Genomic DNA, 19,642 nt, shown 5'->3' with positions numbered 1-19,642 from the left:
ATTATACCAAAATGAGTTGTAACATACAAAACAAACATTATTCAATACACTTGTACAACAAGAAATGAAGAAAAATTAATCAAATTACCATAGCCGTAGGAAAATGAAAATGAAAATCCAAATTCACAGTCAACAAGTTGAGAAACCGGAAACTGGACGCTTCAGGTACAAAAGGTTTTATGTATTTCTTAGTACGTAGGACAGGGTCAAGCAGTGCACTGCAGGATAGACTGATGCGGAATATAGCTCCCTGAGGCCAACCTATCTCTCTCTAAGGGTGAGTTATCCCTCCTCTGGGACGGTGTGTGCCTTTTCAGGGGCCAAGCCTCTCGTTTTTTTTTTTTTTTTTTTTGAGGTTTTTTTTTTTTTTTTTGGAGTAGGGTAGGTGAATGCGTTTACGCACAGCGTGTTGGACTCCCACAACAACGTGCTGGCGGACTACCAACTAAACACCTCCCTGTCATCAGAGAACTAGCCTGGAACCGTTTGACACATTACTTCGGGCTAGCCCTCCCGCTCTCCCGGCTTTGGGAGCCTACAAGTCAGGGAATTCCTTTCACCAACGGGAGGGGAGGAAGGGAGTTGTTAGTTCAGGGAACCCCTTACCGTCCGATCCCTCTGCCGGTCGAGTTCAATCTTCTTCGTAGTAAGAAGAGCCCGAACATAATGCGCAATACGATTCCAGCTGCCAGCGCTCTTCAGCATCTCTCTGACAATGTTGTCTGGAGAGAGCTCCCCTGTGTCTGCATAAAGCTGCTGGCGGAGGCCATTCCACCTCTCGCAAGAGAAAAAGGTGTGTTCAGCGTCATCCGGCACTCTATTGCAGAACACACAATCAGGAGATCGCGCCTTCCCAACCCTCTGCAGGTAAGACTGGAAACCTCCATGCCCACTTAGAAGTTGGGTAAGGAAGTAATCAATCTCACCGTGCTTTCTGTTCAACCACGGGTCTAATTTGTCCATGAGCCGCGCAGTCCACTTGCCCCTTGGCTCATTTTGCCAAGAAACTTGCCACTCGTTAAGGGTGCGTTGACGTTCTTCACGGGCAACCACTTCTCTTAAGTTTTCGCCCTTACGGCGATAGATAGCTTTGCGCTCCTTGGCAAGGAGGGCAACGGGGATCACTCTCGCAATCACCATCACAGCCGGTTCGGAGACAGTGCGATAAGCAGACGCTACTCGCAAAGCTCCCCGCCTCTGCACTTGAGCTAGGCGTTTACGATGCACCTCCTTGTCAAGGGCATCAGCCCATACCTCCGCACCATAGAGAAGGACGGATTGCGTTGCTCCCATGAGGAGACGTCTCCTAGTTGATATAGGGCCGCCCACATTCGCCATTAGCCGACTCAAGGTCGCGACTCCTGCTGCAGCCCTGTCCGCGGCTGCTTTGATTTGCTCGAAGAAGCTCATCTTCGAGTCGAGCATTAAACCAAGGTATTTAACCGCTGGTTTTGACTCTATAGTCAACTCGCCGATCGATATGGGACGCAAGGTCGGGATTCTCCTTCTGGTCAGGATGACTACTTCGGTTTTCTCCAGCGCAAGGTTGAAACCGTGAGCAGTCATCCATCCGCTTACCCGTCGCATCAATATGCCAAGTCTGCTTTGCGCCTGTTCAACAGTGCGTCCGGCAACAAGTGCCACAACGTCGTCTGCATAACCGACCAGGCGCGACTCTTCAGGCATATCGAGTCTCAGCAGACTATCGTAGGAAGCGTTCCAGAGGTCCGGCCCTAGGATGGATCCCTGCGCTACTCCCGACGTGATTTCCATCCTCCTCTGGCCCTCTAGCGTCTCATAGAACAGGGAGCGGTCTTTCAGATAATCCCTCAATATCCGCAAGAGATAGCTTGGCACGTGAAAGGAGTTCTCTAGTGTGCCTAGCATATCTGTCCATCTTACGGAATTGAAGGCATTTCTGACGTCAAGCGTTATGAGGAGCACTATCCGTCGAGATCGGCGGCTGTGCGCCCCGGCTCGATTACACGCATCTACGACCTCCATAACAGCATCCACTGTAGATTTCCCTGTTCTAAACCCGAACTGCCTTGCGGATAAGTCCCCGACAGCACGGATCGCTTCAGCGAGTCTACCCCTGATGAGCTCCTCGAGCACCTTTCCGGCCGTGTCAAGCATACACAGCGGTCGGTATGCAGACGGGAGCTCCGGATCTCCTTTACCCTTACGGATCAACGCGAGTCTGGCCACTTTCCAGCGAGAAGGAAAAATGCCCTCCTTCAAGCACGCGTTGAACGCTTCGAGCAGCAATTCTGGCCGTTGGCGGAACACCAGTTTATAAACTTCCGCCGGGATGCCATCAGGGCCTGGCGCCTTCCTGTTTTTCATAGTGAGAACCGCTTCTTCGAGTTCTCCCATTGTGAAAAGGGGGCAATCCACGAGGCTTTCCGCGCTGTTTACATCAACCCGTACAGGGTGTCTGGGGAACAATGCCCGCACAATGCGGTCCATCTGGTCGGTGCTCAATATGCAGGGCTTCCGCAGAGCCCCGATTTTCCGAGTGACAAGCTTATAGCCAAGTCCCCACGGGTCATCATTCACCTCATTAACAAGATTTTGCCAGCCGCGAGCTTTGCTTTTATTTATAGCGCTGCGGAGTCTCCTTTTTGCTGATCTATATTGTGCCTTTATGGCAGATGCCTCCTCGTTGGCGTACAAACGTTGTGCCAAACGGCGGAGCTTATGACACTCCTTCCGTAGGTCGGCAATTTCCGCCGTCCACCAGTACATAGAAGGCTTGTCGCGCCTTGGGCCTCTCCGGGGCATGGAAGCCTCACACGCCGTCGTTATCAGATTCATCACTGAATTTACGACGGTGTCAGCTGCGACACCACCACCCCCCAGAGTGCCCCCCAGTGCGGCCCTACCTGCTCCAAGAGCTTCGACGAACCTTCCGATGTTCACCTTCGCGACATTCCACACGTAGGGGGAACGTCGTGTTGGTGCTCGCCGGCAAGTAGCGTCAAACACTTCGAACGCAATGTACTGATGATCACTTGCCGAGAAGTCTTCTAGGACTCGCCACCCGTCCACCGATGATGCCAGAGATTCCGACGCAAAAGTGATGTCGGGAATGCTTCCTTCACAACCTGAGCGCCGAAACGTTGGCGTGGATCCGGTGTTTAAAATTACGAGCCCGGTTCTCGCCGCCATTTCCAGAATCCGTTTCCCTCTGGAGTCTGATTGAGGCATGCCCCATTCAAGAGTCCTGGCATTAAAATCACCGCCAACCAGGATTCGTCCCTCCGTGCTCGAAACGGCGTCCTCCAGAGCATCAAGCCGGCGTTGAAAGTCCGGAATCGACTCATTCGGCGTCAGGTAAACGCTAAAAAACGTTATCCCTAAACACCGGATCCAGGCAAATCCGTCCCCCCGGCCTTCGGCAAGAACACGAAGTCGAACGTCGTCCCGAACCCAGATGGCAGCGGTGCCCGATGAGTCCAGATACCATGAGGACGGGTCCTTGTTTCGGTATTGCTCGCTAATCAGCACTAGATCAGCATTTACTTCCGCAGCGAACTGCGCTAGCAACTGGTGAGCGGTTGCACTCCGGTGCATGCTAATTTGCAAAATGCGGATCATGGCGTTCGCACCCTAGCCCTCTCCAATTCCGCCCTGAAGATCGGACACCGTCCCGAGCCCGCAGTGTGTGCGACGCTTTCGCCAGACGCACCACGATCCCTGCAGAGAACACAACTCTCGCTTTCCTTGCAAGTCTTCGCTTGATGACCCGCTTGGCCGCATCTCCGGCATGCTGTCCTCCTGTCCGGACCCTTGCAAGCTGCTGACGTGTGTCCATAGTCCAGACACCTGTAGCACTTGGTGGGGACTATCCGCATTCGTACCCTGCATACTACCCATCCGATTTTGATTCTCCCGCTGTTAAGGAGTTTCCTCGCATATTGCTCGGGGACATCCACCACGGCAAGTTTTTGGCCTCGAGCATTTACAGAGGTAATAGCTACCCGGGCATTGGTTACCTCTGGACATTCACGCTTTAGCGCCTCCTCTACTTCGACCTTTTCTGTGAGGCAGTCAAGATCCCGTATTTCCAGAGAGCACATGGGTTCTAGGCTGGAAACAAGGGCCTTCTCCCCCAATAGCTCCTTGACCGCTTCGCAGAACGTGCTCTGTTGGTCGTCTTTGGGCCCAGTTCGACGAGAACTCCACCACTCCTCGTTTTCCGTATCGAAGACACCTCTGCTCCGTTCTCCTCGGGTTTCATCCTGTAGCGGATTTCACTAAGGACTTCCGCAAATGTCTTGCCTTCCGTCGGCTTAATGAGCAGAGCCGACGGTCTAGTCCTTCTTCGTTTCCTCGTTTTTTCCGCTACTGGCTTTGGGTTGGCAGCCTCCTTGTTTTTGGACAGACGTGTCTCTGGCGCCGGAGTCCGTTGTTTCTTTTTATCCTTTTTCGCCTTTTTTTTTGGGCCTTGGAGACTACTTCGATAAAGTCTCCTTCAGGCACGTCGTCCTCTTTCCGCTTTTTCCCCTGTTCACTTTGCAGAGGGCTATCTGCGGTCCGTTTGACGCAAGCAGCATTCTCAGCGGGGAGTGCGACTGTTTCTGCTCTACAATCGTCTTCCGCTGCTCTCCACGTGCGTCTATAAAAGGAAACGCGGTCCAGTAGTTCCTCCAGTTCCATCAGCCCGTTTTTGACGCCTTTGCTGACGTTTCTCTGAAGGAACGTTGCCGACCGCATACGCTTCACCACTGCTGCGCACTTTCGGATGAGCCTTTCCTCTTCGGCTCTAGCGAGGACGGTCGAATGCATTTCCACTCGATTTGTGCCCAAATCCATCTGCTCAGGACTAGCGTTTCTCACTGAGCTTACTTCCAGGACAGGGGCACTGCAAGGTAGTGGACTTGCCATCCCCGCACGGTCAGTCGCACCACTTGATGAGGCTTCCTCTTTATTTGGGCGCCCCGGTGTCTCATCGGGTATATCAGCCCTCGTTGCCTCTTTCACTGGTCGCTGCGGTGAACGACGCATCTTTGTGCTCCGCCCAAACGCACCCAGCTCTTCCTCCTTGTCTGTTGTTTCGTCGTTTTTTTTTATAATTTTCAGAATATTCTCCATGAAAAAAGTTACCAGCGCATCGTGTGCAAGGGAGCGGGCCGCAATAGTCAAGAACGGGTATACCCTCGGGGACACAGCCCCTACCCCAGTTCCCTGAGGCCTGACCTACGCTTAGCTGATCCCGGAATTCACGGACGGATCAGCGCTCGCTCGGGGCAACGCGGTCTACTAACACCGGTTCAATGCACACTTCCCGACCAGGGTCCCGAAGGGGCTGGCTCCTGATACACGTCGCAACTACCACCTTGGCAGAGCTACGCTCACATCACCCCGTCGACGCCGACAGAGAGTTGTCGACGGCTCCGGAGACTCCCAGTGTGTCCCGACGTGTACCGGTCATTCGCGGTTCGCTCTTCACCGAGAAGCTTTCTCGAGGCTACTACCTAGGACGCAGGTATGCTGCCAGCTAGGGGGCAAAACTACTTACTCGGGCACCTCGGGGACGTCACACCCCGTATCGCAAGCGACCCGTTTAAAAATCGCTAACGACCCCTGAGGGGTGGAAATCTTCAAAAGACTCTGGCCTGGGCACGCCAGAGTGTGGGATTTTTACCCACTAAAACCACCCCCGACTCCCCCCCTACCCCGTGGGACCACCTTTAGGTATTACATCACGGGGCGGAGTTAGCTTACTTTAGCTAGGTCTCCTTCCGTCTACCCGCGGGGTTCGTAACCGCATCTTCCTCACTTCTTCTGTTTTTCGCAGTTTTTCCTGGATTACAGCGATCATGGAATTGATCGCATCCCAGTCTTCCTGACAGGCTACCATTCTTCGGACAAAATTTTTCGGTGATAGCACTTCACCTAGAGTTTCCTCCAGGTTTCTCCTTTCTTCCACGAACCTAGGACACTGGAAGAAAACGTGCGCCGGGTCCTCTGGGACCCCGCAGTTTGGACAATTAGACGAGGTGTCCAATTTAAACCTGTACAGGTATTGACGGTATCCTCCATGGCCGCTGAGAAACTGGGTGAGATTATAATTGATCTCCCCATGCTTTCTCTCCAGCCACTCCCCGATGGAAGTGATCAACCTAGAAGTCCAACGACCCTTTTCTGACTGGTCCCATCGCTGTTGCCACCTGCTTATGGATCTCTCCCTTTCGGCTTTTTTCACCTGAGATAAGGGAGAGATGGACCTGGTGTTATAAATGTTCATCATTTCGGTTGCCAGGATGTCAATCGGCATCATTCCCGAGATGACGAACGCTGCATCGTCTGAGACGGTCCTGAAGACAGAACACACCCTTAGGGATGTTCTTCTGTAGACCGCACTCAGTTTATGTGTATTGCCTAAAACCTGCAGTGCTTTTCCCCAAACTGGGACTGCATACAGCATGATAGAGCTCACCACCCTGGCTATGAGCAGCCTGCAAGTATGCCGCGGGCCTCGTGGTGGATGCTCGTTTACAAGTATGCTCTATGTGCTGCTTAAAATTAAGTCCTCCGTCTATCATCACCCCCAAGTATTTGATGGCCGGCTTGGAAGTGATGATACGATTCCCGATTCTAATGCAGGCGTAATTTCTTTTGCGGCGCTTAGTGATGAGGACCGCTTCCGTCTTTTCCTCCGCGAGTGCCAGTCCAGCACTCTCTAACCAAGCTTCGCTTGAGTACAACTCAGCATCCTCGAGATGCTTTGCAACCACAACCAGTGCTATATCATCGGCGTAACCCACCACCGTGACCTCCTCCGGAACCGGAAGATTGAGTACATCATTATACATGATGTTCCACAGTAGTGGGCCCAATACAGAGCCCTGGGGGACACCCGCGGAGACAACGTACTCTTTGGATCCGTCATCGGTATCATACCAGAGTGTCCGCTCTTTCAAGTAGCTATCGATAATAGCGGCGAGGTAGGTGGGAACACCAATCGTCGCCAGAGACTTTCGTATAAGGTTCCAATTGGCCGAGTTAAATGCATTCCTCACATCTAGGGTCACCACCACGCAATATTTGCTGGTACAACCCCTTCCGTGAATTGCATTTTCGGCCAAGCCAGTAACCATTTTGATGGCATCGATGGTTGATCTGGCTTTCCGGAACCCATACTGCCTATCTGAAAGGCCCCCTTGGCGCTCGACGACTGGAAGTAATCTATTATAAATGGCCCGCTCCAACATTTTCCCCATAGTGTCTAGAAGACATATGGGTCTATAGGAGGACGGTTCACCTGGAGGTTTGCCAGTCTTTGGCAACAGTACCAGCTTCTGCCGCTTCCATGGTGCAGGAAAAATACCCTCCGACATGCACGTTTCAAACAGCTCCGCGAACATATCCGGTCTACTTTTGACGGCAAGTTTGAGAGCCTTATTCGGTATGCCGTCAAGACCCGGGGCTTTACTGTCGCCTATTCGACTGCAGATCTCTAGCAGCTCGTCCCTGGTGACTGGTGGAATCGGCGTCACATTCAGGGGGCGCTGGAAGGTGTCAGCACTCCCCTCTTGCTGGAGAAATAACCCCTGGATTATTTTCAACAAGAGCATAGGGCACGTGATCTGCGGGGACGATCGGCCTCTGAATCGTCCTGTCACGATTTTATAGGCGCTACCCCACGGATTTATGTCCGCTTCCGAACAGAGCCCCTTAAAACATTCCCTCTTACTCCGCTGGATGGCGAGCTTGAGGTTCTTGCGAGCTTCCCTATAGGCATGCTCCTTTTGCCCCTGACCGATCTTACCTATTGCCCTCTGAGCCGTTCGTCTGGCTCTGTGGCAAATCGATCGAAGATTGGCAAGTTCACTATTCCACCAATAATTGGGTCTTCTAGTGGGGAATGAACATCTCCTAGGCATCGACGCGTCACATGCTTTAGAGATGCTCTGTATGACATGGAGAGCTCTATCCGTGGAGGTGCCTGCTTTGCTAGGCAAGTCTAGCCACACCTCCATGAATGTCTGCTCATCCATCGCTTTGGCACACCATCCTAGTGTTCCTCTGGATTTCGGCTTTCGGGGTGCGGGTCTCCTGCCTTGTGGCTCCATCCTTAGTTCAAAGGTGATTGCCTGGTAGTCGCTGTACGTGAAGTCCTCACTAGCTTGCCAGAACATGTCACGTGCTAACGCAGGGCTGATAAAAGTCAGATCTACAATTGACCCGGTTTCCCCTTTCCGATAAGTGTTTATATCGCCTTCGTTGGCCAGAACCACATCCAATTGGGCGAATGCTTGTAATAAGCACCGCCCCCTTGCGTTAGTCTCTTTGCTGCCCCACTCGATAGCCCACACATTAAAGTCACCGGCTATCACCTTTGGACTCCGTCCCTTTGCATCGTGAACAAGATCGTCTAACGGTGGGGCGTAACAGCTATATATGAATATACCGCTTATTTTTGCCCACACAAAGCCTCTAGCCGCCTGACCCATGCTATATTGTATGGCTTGACGACCTCACGCCCATATCGCCGCTCCACCAGTCGAATCTGTGGCCCATACAGCACCGTCAAGATTTCTGTACGGTTCACTAATGATAGCAATCTCCATTGCGGATTCGTAAGTGGTCTGCGCAAGCAAATCTTGTGCGAGCCTGCAATGATTAAGGTTTATTTATATTAACCTCATTTTTTCACTGCAGTTAACGCCTTCCTAAATTCTGGGCATTTCCCACTTCCGGCAATATGCCGGTTATCCCTTCCCTCCTTTTCTTCACACAAAATGCATTTGGGGTCTCTATTGCACTCCTTGGCAATATGTCCTTTTTCCCCACATCTTCGACATCGATCGGACCGATTGATGAGCTTCTCCTGAATGGATCTATTTGCTGCTGCTGGAGTACCTCTTGATCAGATCCGATGGGTGTCGAAATCGCCTTTTTTGGCCAGCTATCTCCTTTTAGCCCATCATTCTTTGCCTTCGCAATTGGTGTTCTTGGCAGAGTTGTGCTTCGTTTGAACACCTCCTTCTCCAAATCTAAAACACTTGTAATATTAGATGCAACGGTGGCCAAGTTGTCCACCACCGAAGCACTGCGGTCGAGGGGTATCGACGGCCGGGAGCCCGCTTGCTCACTCCCAAAAGCCGCCGGTACTGGGGTTCCGAGCCCCTGCACCGTAACTTTACTCCTTCTCAATTCATCCATGTTGGTTTTATTTTCTGGGTGTCCTTCCCATAGCCATTTTGGTCCACGCACCAGAGATGAGCAAACACTAGCCCATGCACAGTCAGAAAAGAAAAGTGCATGAACGCCTATTTACACATCAATAGGTATGCCCCTATCTGCCACCTGGGGTCGCGCCTGATGGGAGATCTGGCCACTCCTCACAGGCAAGCCTCTCGTCTACCAAGACCGTTAGTGAGTGGTGATAGCCAGACCCTGTACGAGGTGACCCTACTATTAACAAAACGCTACGGATCTAGACTGAGGAGTCGAAAAACACCTCCCCCAATCCAGGGTGTCATGCGAACCGTGCCCATTGGATAGTTTGCAGCCGGGGGTAACTGACTGTATTCGAATGGAGCCTCACTGATACCTGGTCGCCTCAGTGAGTAAGTTAGACCTTACCGTGCTACGGGGGGCTATGGCACGGCGGACCTCTTAACCCGCATACTCGTGGGAATCAAATGAGTACAAAGCTAGAAAAGAAAACAAAAACCAAAAAAGCGGGGCCCCGTACCGCACCAAAACTGGTTAATCAGGCGGAGGCACATCTCCGAATTTCTGAGAGCCAGGTGACTACACCCAAGAAGGGAGAAGTTGGGACGTCAAGCAGTGGATCCAAGGTGAGCATTGGTATACTGAGTGGACTACAGCCAACGAACACCACTGCTCAAAGAGCAGGGACCAGCAAAAGCACGTCTGAGATAAATATAACAAACGTCAGGAAGGAGACAGGTCTCAGTGGCGTCGGGGTTAAATGGTACCTGGGCTATCTGAAGGAAGGCCTGAAACCAGAAGAGGCCCTTAAGAAGGCTCAGGACAGACCTAAGCCATCTCTACCGGAGCCGAGAAAGCGGGGAGCAGCAGAGATCAGCCCGCATGAAGGGAATGCTCCTAAAAAACCCAGACCTGAACCCACGGGAGGAGAAAACCCGGGCAGGTCAGGAGTGAAGGCAGGACCCAGGAAGCTTGGCATTAGTTATGCTGGTGCGGTCAAGGGCATTCGACTGGCCATACTACCAAAAAGGTTTCCCGAGCAAATACTCACTCGGGAGGAACAGGAAATCATTGAGGAACTTGTCGTCAAGCAGATGATCAAGGGTTGGACGTCGTAACTGGTGTTCACCGGGATACGCTTCCGACCAGGCCTTATACTGGTGGACTGCGCGACGGAAGGCACCGCAGAATGGGTTAGAACCATAATTCCTAGATTGCCAGGCTGGGAAGGGGTAGAACTGTCAACATGTGCTGGAGATGATATACCAGGAGCCCACATGGTGACAGTTTTTCTGCCAAACGCCGCGGCAATAGAAACAGAAGACCTTATGAGGCTCCTAATTGCTCAGGTTGAAGATCTCCATACTCGACTGACTGGAGAGTCTTCAGGGGCAAGGTGGAGGGAAAGGGTAAACTCCTCACGATCAGGGTAGATGACCGATCCCTAGAGGCAATTAAACGTCGGAGTTGTCATATCAACTACCGATTTGGCAACATACCAGTGCATGTGCACAAGGAAAAGTCAAGGAAAGAGACCTCGGAGGAGGCATCGGGTGGAAAACTTGCCGAGGTCCCTGAAGAAGTCGCGGAAGCCATAGAGGCGGAAAGAACTGGATCAACCAGGGAAATAGACCTGCTGCCTAGTGAAGAGCAGAAGCTGGACGACCTAGACCTAGGACTCCTAGAGCTCGGGGTGGACAGCGACGCGCAGGAAAGCGCCATGTCGGAGGAGGAGGGTGACACTCCGACAGTGGAGAAGAGCTCCAAACAATAACGGAGCCAATGGCCAGCACTAGGATAGCCCAGATAAACCTCCACCATGCGAGAGCTGCATCTGCAGTGATTGCAAGGGCAAATTCCAAGGAGAACATTGGAATAGTGCTGGCTCAGGAGCCCTGGGTGTACCGGGAGCAGATTCGCGGTCTGCAAGGAGCAGACATGCAGGTAATTTGGGACTCCTCTTGTGAAAAACCAAGAGCTTGCATAATTCTCAAACGTAATTTAAAATACATATGTCTTTCAGAGTTTTTAACCGGGGCCTTGTGGCTATCCAAGTCTCATTGGAAGCCGGGAGGAGCACTCGAGAGGTAGTTGTAGCATCGGGATACTTCCCAGGAGACGAGAGCCGGGCTCCACCGGAACAAGTCGCAAAGCTGACGGAGTATTGCGAGGAGAGGGCGTTACCACTTCTTCTCGGCTGCGATGCCAACGCCCAGACAAGAGGTACTAGATATAACTCTAGAAAATACCCTAATGAACGGGATGGTCAGGAATTGGAGGGTGTCGGATGAACCCTCAATGTCTGATCACAGGATAATCAGATTCGACATTGAGGGTAACTCCGAAATAAAAAGAATAATAAGGAATCCCAAGAGAACGGATTGGGAATCCTACACAACGTACCTGAGCAACAACATTGCCCACCTTCATGGGGGCGGTAACATCAGGAGCGAATTAGAATTAGAAACGGTGGTGGAAGACCTCAACACAATCGTCATTGACGCATATGAGGCCAGTTGTCCGGCCAAGACAGTCAAGTCATCAAGGGATGTACCATGGTGGAACAGGAACCTAGCCAGAATGAGAACGGAGATACGAAAACTCTTTAACCGGGCAAAACAAACCGGGGACTGGCGGAGGTATAAAAATGCACTGACTGCGTATAGCAACGCGATCAGGGAAGCGAAACGGAACAGCTTTAGGGAATTCTGTGAAGGGATTGAACAGATCACAGAAGCAACCAGGCTGTACAAGGCTGTAGCCAAAGACGGGGGAATATCCTCTGTCTGCTTGAAAAAGGAAGATGGGACATTCACCGAGAATAAGGAGGACAGGGTACACCTGCTTCTCAGAACTCATTTCCCGGAGTCCTACCCCTGGGTGGCAGGCGACAATAATCTGCCTGACGCCCCAACAACGAATAAAAGGGGAAGGAAAGAGAGCTGGAAACTAGCAAAAGAGGTATGCTCAGAAGCTAGGCTAAGATGGGCAGTGGGAACTTTTTAACCAATGAAATCTCCCGGAGTAGATGGCATTTTCCCAGCACTTATCCAGAGAGGCCTAGGAATTATCTTAGAGTCTCTTCTGAGGGTGGTAAGGGGTAGCATAGCACTGGGTTACATACCAACGGCATGGAGACGGGCAAAAGTGGTCTTTATTCCGAAAGCGGGTAAAAAGGATCCTTTTCACCTTAAATCTTTCAGACCAATCTGCCTAACATCGTTCGTACTCAAAACAGTGGAGAAGGTCATAGACAACTATATTAGAACTAACGTTCTAAAGCGTAATCCCCTACATCACTGACAACACGCTTACCGGGCAGGAAGGTCAACTGAAACTGCTCTGTATCAGCTGACAGAGGTACTACGGGACGCCATAGAAACAAAAGAAATTGCACTGTGCTCGTTTTTGGATATCGAAGGAGCATTCGACAACACATCGCACACAGAGATACAGGATGCCCTGAGCCGCAAAGGAGTGGGAAACACCCTGGCACTCTGGATGGGCAAAATGCTAGAAAGCAGACAAATTGAGGTACAAACAGGTACAAATTCTATTATCATGAACACCACTCAAGGCTGTCCACAGGGTGGAGTACTATCGCCGCTGATGTGGAGTATGGTAGTGGATGAACTCCTGAACGTGTTAACTAATACTGGAATACAAGTCCAGGGCTACGCGGACGACATTGTTCTAATCTGTAGGGGCAAATACGAAGATACCCTATGTGATAGAATCCAAACTGGATTAAGGGTTACTAGTGCCTGGTGCAGGAAGGTGGGACTGCGGATCAACCCAACCAAAACCACCATAGTACCATTCACTAGGAGGCGTAAGCTGGATCACCTGAAAGCCATAACATTACATGATATGGAGGTGAAACGAGAAACAGAGGTCAAATATTTGGGAATCACGCTAGACCAAAAATTACTTTGGAAGACACATGTCGGAAAGCCACGAGGGCTCTGATGACTTGCAGATCCATAACAGGAAAAAAATGGGGTTGCAGCCCGAAGATACTACTTTGTATATAGTAATAGTAAGGCCATAGTATGGAGCGATAATCTGGGCAGAAAGAACCCAACTCAGCACACAAGCCAGGGAATTACATAAGCTCCAAAGGCTGGCTTGCGTGTGTATCAGTGGGGCAATGAGGACATGCCCAACGGCATCCCTGGAGGTCCTTCTGGGATTAACCCCTCTCCATCTGCACATACAGATGCAGGCAAGGAGATCAATATTCAAGGAGTATGAGTGAGGTGGGGAGCTGCCTAAATCGAAGGAAGATTGATATCCTTTTTAGGCGGTGTCCCGAATTACTGATACCAAGGGATAACATGACAACGAGGTTTCACTTCGATAAGAAGTTTGAAACACGTTGGAGTAACAAGGCAAACTGGGAGAGCGTGGCTAGGACATACGGCTTAAACCAGCAACTGATTACTTGTTACACTGACGGATCCCTCACAGCAGAGGGAGCGGGTGCCGGTGTCATTGGTCCAAGGAAAATGTACTTTGAGCCAATGGGCAGGTACACTAGCATATTCCAGGCGGAAATTTACGCTATAGACAAATGTGCCTCCTTTAATCCGCAAAGGAACGACAGGGGGCAGAACATAGCTATTCTCACCGATAGCCAAGCAGCGATCAAGGCACTTAGGTCCAACCAGGTGAACTCTAAACTGGTATGGAAATGCCTTGAGGGACTGAATACACTCGGCTCGTCCAACAAGGTCTGGATACTTTGGGTTCCAGGCCATGCTGGGTTGGAAGGCAATGAGGCAGCGGATGAATTAGCCACGAAGGGAGCAGGGATGCCTTTACACGGGCCAGAACCCTTCTGTGGAATCGGAAACGGTTTCATGGCCATGAATCTAAGAAACGAAGAGAAACGGTTGAGGCAACTATATTGGGCGGGCCTACCAGGGATGGAGCAGTCCAGAGTGCTTATTGGAGGATACGAACCCATGCGTACAAAGGATTGCTTAAACCTCACCAAAAAGAACCTCCGAATCATAGTGGGAATTCTCACTGGTCATTGTCGGCTGAACTATCACCTAGGGAAGCTAGGGATATCTACGGACACTGCTTGCAGGTTCTGTGAGGAGGAGGACGAAACCTCTATGCACGTCCTGGGACAGTGTCCGGCACTTGTGCAAAGTAGGTCGATACATCTGGGAGAACACTTAATACCAGATGCAAAGCTGAAACTTTTGGAAGCGGGGAACATACTAAAGTTCCTAACGGTTACAGGCCTGGTTGAGATACTATGATCAACAGGTACACTATAACCAGTAAAAGGGGCACAATAGTTCTTCAAGGACCCGCGACAGGCCGACCAAGAAAATCCTGCCAATGTCGTTACAAACATGATGATCGGATTGAGTTACAAGCCTCGGAGAAATGCTAGGGCGTCCACCTCAGTCGACGCGACAGGACGCGGGCCCCGGTCCTCTCGAGAAATGGGCAAGGGTTGTTGACGCATGGACGGCGTTAGGACGTAAGCAAGTTGTGTGTGTGTATGGTGGGGGAGAAGCTACAGCTTCTGAGCACTCAGGCCGTGTTGGCCCATTGTAATCGCCTCCCCCGTCTAACGGAATATTCCGGATTCGTTAACGTATCACAGGATTTCCGTTAGTGGATGTGATGCTACCCGTCGCAATTGGAGAACATCGGCACCAAAGATCTGATGCCTGATGCGTCCATAGGCGGGACATTCACATAGGAAATGCTCCGTGGATTCCGCTTCCTCATTACAGGAAGGACACGTATCATCTTCGGTAATTCCTATTCTGAACATATGCCCAGCTAGTAAATTATGGCCTGTCAGAATGCCCACAATACAACTGCAAGTCCTCCTGCTTTTCGACAGGATAAACTTTGCGGTACGTATGTTGGGTTCTGGCAGGAAAAGTTTGGTGTGTTGAGCAGCATTTAAGCTCTGCCACCTGTCGTTTTGGGAAACTTGTTCCCAGTTTTTGAAAACAGATTTAGCCAATGCTACTGATACCCCAATTGCTGGCTCCGGTCCCGGCATAGGGGAGATTGACTTTCTTTCGCTAAAGCGTCCGAGATTTCATTTCCCTCTATCCCACAGTGACCAGGTACCCAGAGTAGTTCCACCGTATTGAATCTAGACATAGAGTTCAAACGGTTTCTGCATTCCTGAACGATTTTCGAGGTCGTAAGACAAACGGTTTCGTCCAGGGCAGAGGCAACTCTTCAGACGCTGCCTCAACCTCTGCCCTGGGAGCAGCGTGACCGTGAGTGGCATCGGATGGAAAACGCTCCATTTATATGTTAAGGAAAACACGCCAAGGGTGCGAATTATATCCAGTGGAAACCGATAGTTTGAGCCTGAGCTGGCTAAAGCTAAATCCTAAACAATTGATTTTCGAGGTGATCAAAGGACTGCTCAATGCCCTCAGTGCAGCTTGACTGTCACTGCAGATTGCGATGCGCCTCCCCTTCAACCGCTCGTCAATCACCCAGTTTGCCACCCTTAGGATCGCATACACTTCGGCTTGAAAAACCGTTGCATATTGTCCCAAAGGAAAAGCCCACTTCTCGTTTTTATTCGAGGGGTAGACTCCGGCTCCAGAACCCTCTTCTATTTTTGAGCCATCGGTATAGAAGACTTCCGTATATCCCGCCACGCATTCCTCTGGGTCTTCCCAGTCCTCTATACGCTTCAGGGTAACTACATATCTTCTACCAAACAGATGTATGGGGACACGAGAATCGGAAGGCATCGTAAGAACTGGATTTAGCCCTCCCAGTAACTCTTCCAATGCTCTGTGCCCCCCATATCAGTTGTTTTCCCATAGATCTAATCGAATTAGCCTATAAGCTGCTCTCATTGCAGTGCTTTGAATAAATATATCCAGGGGCTGCAAATTGAGTAGTGCATTCAGAGCTGCGCCGGATGTCGTGCTCATGGCACCAGTGATACCCAGACAAACAGTTCTTTGCAGTGCGTCTAGTTTACGGTGAAAACCTTTTTGTCTCACCTTAACCCACCACACTACGGATGCATATACGAACATCGGCCTAATGATGGCAACGTATATCTACATTACCACATGAGGCCTGAGTCCCCATGTCGAGGCAAAGGTCCGTCTGCACAGCCCATAAGCTGTGAGAGCTCGTTTCATCTTTACCTCTACATGTTTGTTCCAAAGAAGTTTTTCACTTCTTTGGAGAGTTGAAGGGTAGTACCCCTCATCTCAGGGAGACAAAGTCCATCCAGTTTTCTCCTTTTTGTGAATAAAACCATTGTGGTTTTATTTGGATTAACTGACAAACTATGTCTAAGGCACCAGCTGTCTATCAAATCAACGGCACGCTGCATATTCCTACACACCGTTCCAAAATCCCGATCAACAGCAAGTACAGCCACATCATCAGCATAAGCTTGAGCGTGTATTGGCAAATTTTGCAGTTTGCGTAGCACACCTCAGCGCACAACAATCTTTGCGTTAGCATAGCATGGATCCACTTAATTAAAACATCATCAACACCATGCGCTCTGGCGGCGTCACAAAGTTTTTGAAAAGGCGCACAGTCAAAAGCCTCTTCAATGTCCACGAACACCCCCATCGCGTACTCACCATTCAAAGTTGCATCCTCTATCTTTGTGACCAAAGAATGAAGAGCAGACTCGCAGGACTTTCCACGTTGGTAAGCATGTTGGTTTTCACTAAGTGGGTGTGACCTAAGTGCGTTTCCACGAATGTGACGCTCCTCCAGTCTCTCCAAACCTTTCAGCAAGAATGAAGTCAAGCTGATCTGTCTGAAGTTCTTTGGATGAGAATAGTCATCTTTCCCAGGTTTCGGTATGAAAACTACCTTAACCTGTTGCCAAGAAGAAGGCACGTAGCCCAGAGCAAGACATCCTCGAAAAATATTTCTTAGAGGTCGCTCCATACCCTCCTTTAGCATTGCCGGATAGATGCCATCCATGCCAGGTGGTTTGAAATGTTCAAAGGACAGTATGGCAGCTCTCACCTTTTCATGGGTAACAACCGCTTTCGCAGTGTTCCAGTTCCCCTTGCAACGCTTGCGTGTTGAAGGGGTTACAAGAACCGTCAACTCTCCCCCTACCACTTCTCTCACCCGTTCTCCCGGGTGGTGTACTTCCAGGAGGGTCTGTACTGAGTTCAGTCTGGAGCTCGTGAAAGTACGGGGTGGTGGTGGCGAGGGTGGTGGAATCTCACCGGTGCTCTCTAGTAGTAATGGACAAAATTTTACGTACATTGGTCAGCAGCGGAGTGAAGGTGGTGGCGTATGCCGATGACTTGGTGATATTAGTATCAGGGATGTTTCTGTCCATTATGAGCGACATCATGGAAGGAGCGTTGCGAAAGGTGTGCCTGTGGGCCGCAAGATGCGGACTCAGCATAAACCCAACCAAAACGCAACTGATGCTATTCACCACCAAGACAAGGATACCTGAATTCCATCTACCACGGCTGAATGAACAAAGATTGGTTCTTTCCTCTGATGTAAAGTCTCTGATTGTAATCCTGGATCCTAAGCTAAACTGGAGGTTGAACATAGAACTGAGGGTTAAGAAGGCCTGTATAGCCTTCTATGCCTGTAAGAGAACCTTTGCCAAGAAATGGGGTCTCCGGCCGAGGATGGTTCTTTGGATGTAAATCGCTGTAGCGCATCCGATCCTAACGTACGGCCCTATTGTATGGTGGCAGGCTTTGAAGAAGAAATATAATAGAACGAAGCTTAATAGGATTCAAAGAATCGCGTGTGCAGGTGCTACGGGGGCACTGCAGTCCTGCCCGGCAGATGCTCTCAATGTACTCCTGCATCTCTTCCCCCTAGACCTCCACATCAAATATGTTGCAGCGTGCAGTGCCGTCAGACTACGTGAGTCCGGATGCTGGACAGCGAAGTCCTACGGCCACAGCAACATCCTAGATGAAATACCTCGAGAAATCTGGGCATCCCCCACGGACTATGTCACACGCAAGCTGAACTTCACGAGAAACTTTGCTGTGGACCTTCCAACCAGGGCAAAGTGGAAGACCGGCGGCGTGTTGCAAGACTATGACACGGTATTCTTTACGGACGGATCAAAGACGGCCTATGGAGTCGGCGCGGGGGTTTTCTCGAATACACACGGTGTATCCAAGTCGTATGGTCTCCCAGGTTTCACCAGTGTATTCCAGGCGGAAGTACTGGCGATATTGGAACTCTGTCGATGGCTGGAGCGTAATTCGAGCCCCAAGCGTAACATAGCCATTCTGACCGACAGCCAAGCAGCCCGGCTGGTGGGGCAGTGCAGAGACGCGCTCAACCATCTGGGCGGCACGCTCAAGGTCACTCTCCTCTGGGTTCCCGGGCATAGGAACATAGAAGGAAATGAGCGGGCTGGCCAGGCAGTCCCTCGGCGAATACAGTCGGTGTTCCGCTGGCGGCTGTCGGGGGCCGGGTCTACTCGCACTACCTAGCAGCCGCGGGCCTGAGATGGCGAAGGCTTACAAGCTGTGCCAAATCAAGGAGAATTTGGCCCGCTTATAACATAGCCCGATCATGAGAGCTCCTGTGCCAGACAAATGCATTCAAGATTACGGCGATCTGCACGGGGCACTGGCCTATAGGGGACCATGCCGCTAGGCTCGGCTTACCCTACAAATCGCATTGTCGAAGCTGCGGAGAAGGAAGGGAAACCCTCATGCACTTTCTCTGCGATTGCCCAGCTCTGGCTCGAGTCAGGCTGCGGACACTGGGTAAACCATACTTTGGGGACCTCAGCGAGATTTCTAGCTGCAGGGTCGGAGAGCTGCTTTCCTTCGTGAATGCTACGGGCTGGCTCTGAAGATCCGAGCCGGCTGGACTCTGCTTCCCTGCTCCCATAACAACATTCACGGTCTTAGGAGTTTGTGGCATCAAAACGGCGCACCAAAGCGCTAATTGGGCTCCTCGGAGCAGCCACTGATACCTACCTACCTACCCATGTCTAGATACAATTGATGCCAAAAAAAAATATTCGATTCCGCGGATCTGACACACAGGATGACCCCCTTAAAGGTGAACCAAACCCGCAGCAGTCTTCTAACGATCCCCACTGGTCAACCCAAAAAGTGGCAAAGAAAGCTCAGCCGGCAGTGACGAGGGTTTCATTTACACTCAAAACTACGCAATCCGCTACGCTATGATAGTGAGTGACGCGATTTAAAAGAAAATTACTGTAAAGAGTAAGGGCTGCATCACTGCAAAGCTATGCCTCACAGCTATTAGTTAGTAGATATATGCCGTAGCTTCTATAGCCAATTTTTGCTGACGAGAGTACGAAACGGAGACTTAGGCAGTACTGATCCGTTTATGCCTCAAAAGAGGCTTGCCAAAACTGACTGTCCGAGTTTTTTTGCCAATAAGGAGGAGGGCGGGGGGAAATTTTATAAGAGGGGGATAATGGAGTTGCTTTATAAATGGC

General features: G+C 50.8%; 1 protein-coding gene across 1 annotated transcript in view; it reads right to left on the bottom strand.

Annotated features, from left to right (window-relative positions):
- LOC119660867 (fatty acyl-CoA reductase wat-like) overlaps window positions 1-19,642 on the bottom strand; it is a 216,446-nt gene that overhangs the window by 196,167 nt on the left and 637 nt on the right. The window lies entirely within an intron of this gene.

The sequence above is a fragment of the Hermetia illucens genome, chromosome 7, assembly GCF_905115235.1.
Source record: "Hermetia illucens chromosome 7, iHerIll2.2.curated.20191125, whole genome shotgun sequence".
NCBI classification, from domain to species: domain Eukaryota; kingdom Metazoa; phylum Arthropoda; class Insecta; order Diptera; family Stratiomyidae; genus Hermetia; species Hermetia illucens.
Note: the sequence above shows the minus strand (reverse complement) of the source record. Positions and strands in the feature narration are given on the sequence as shown.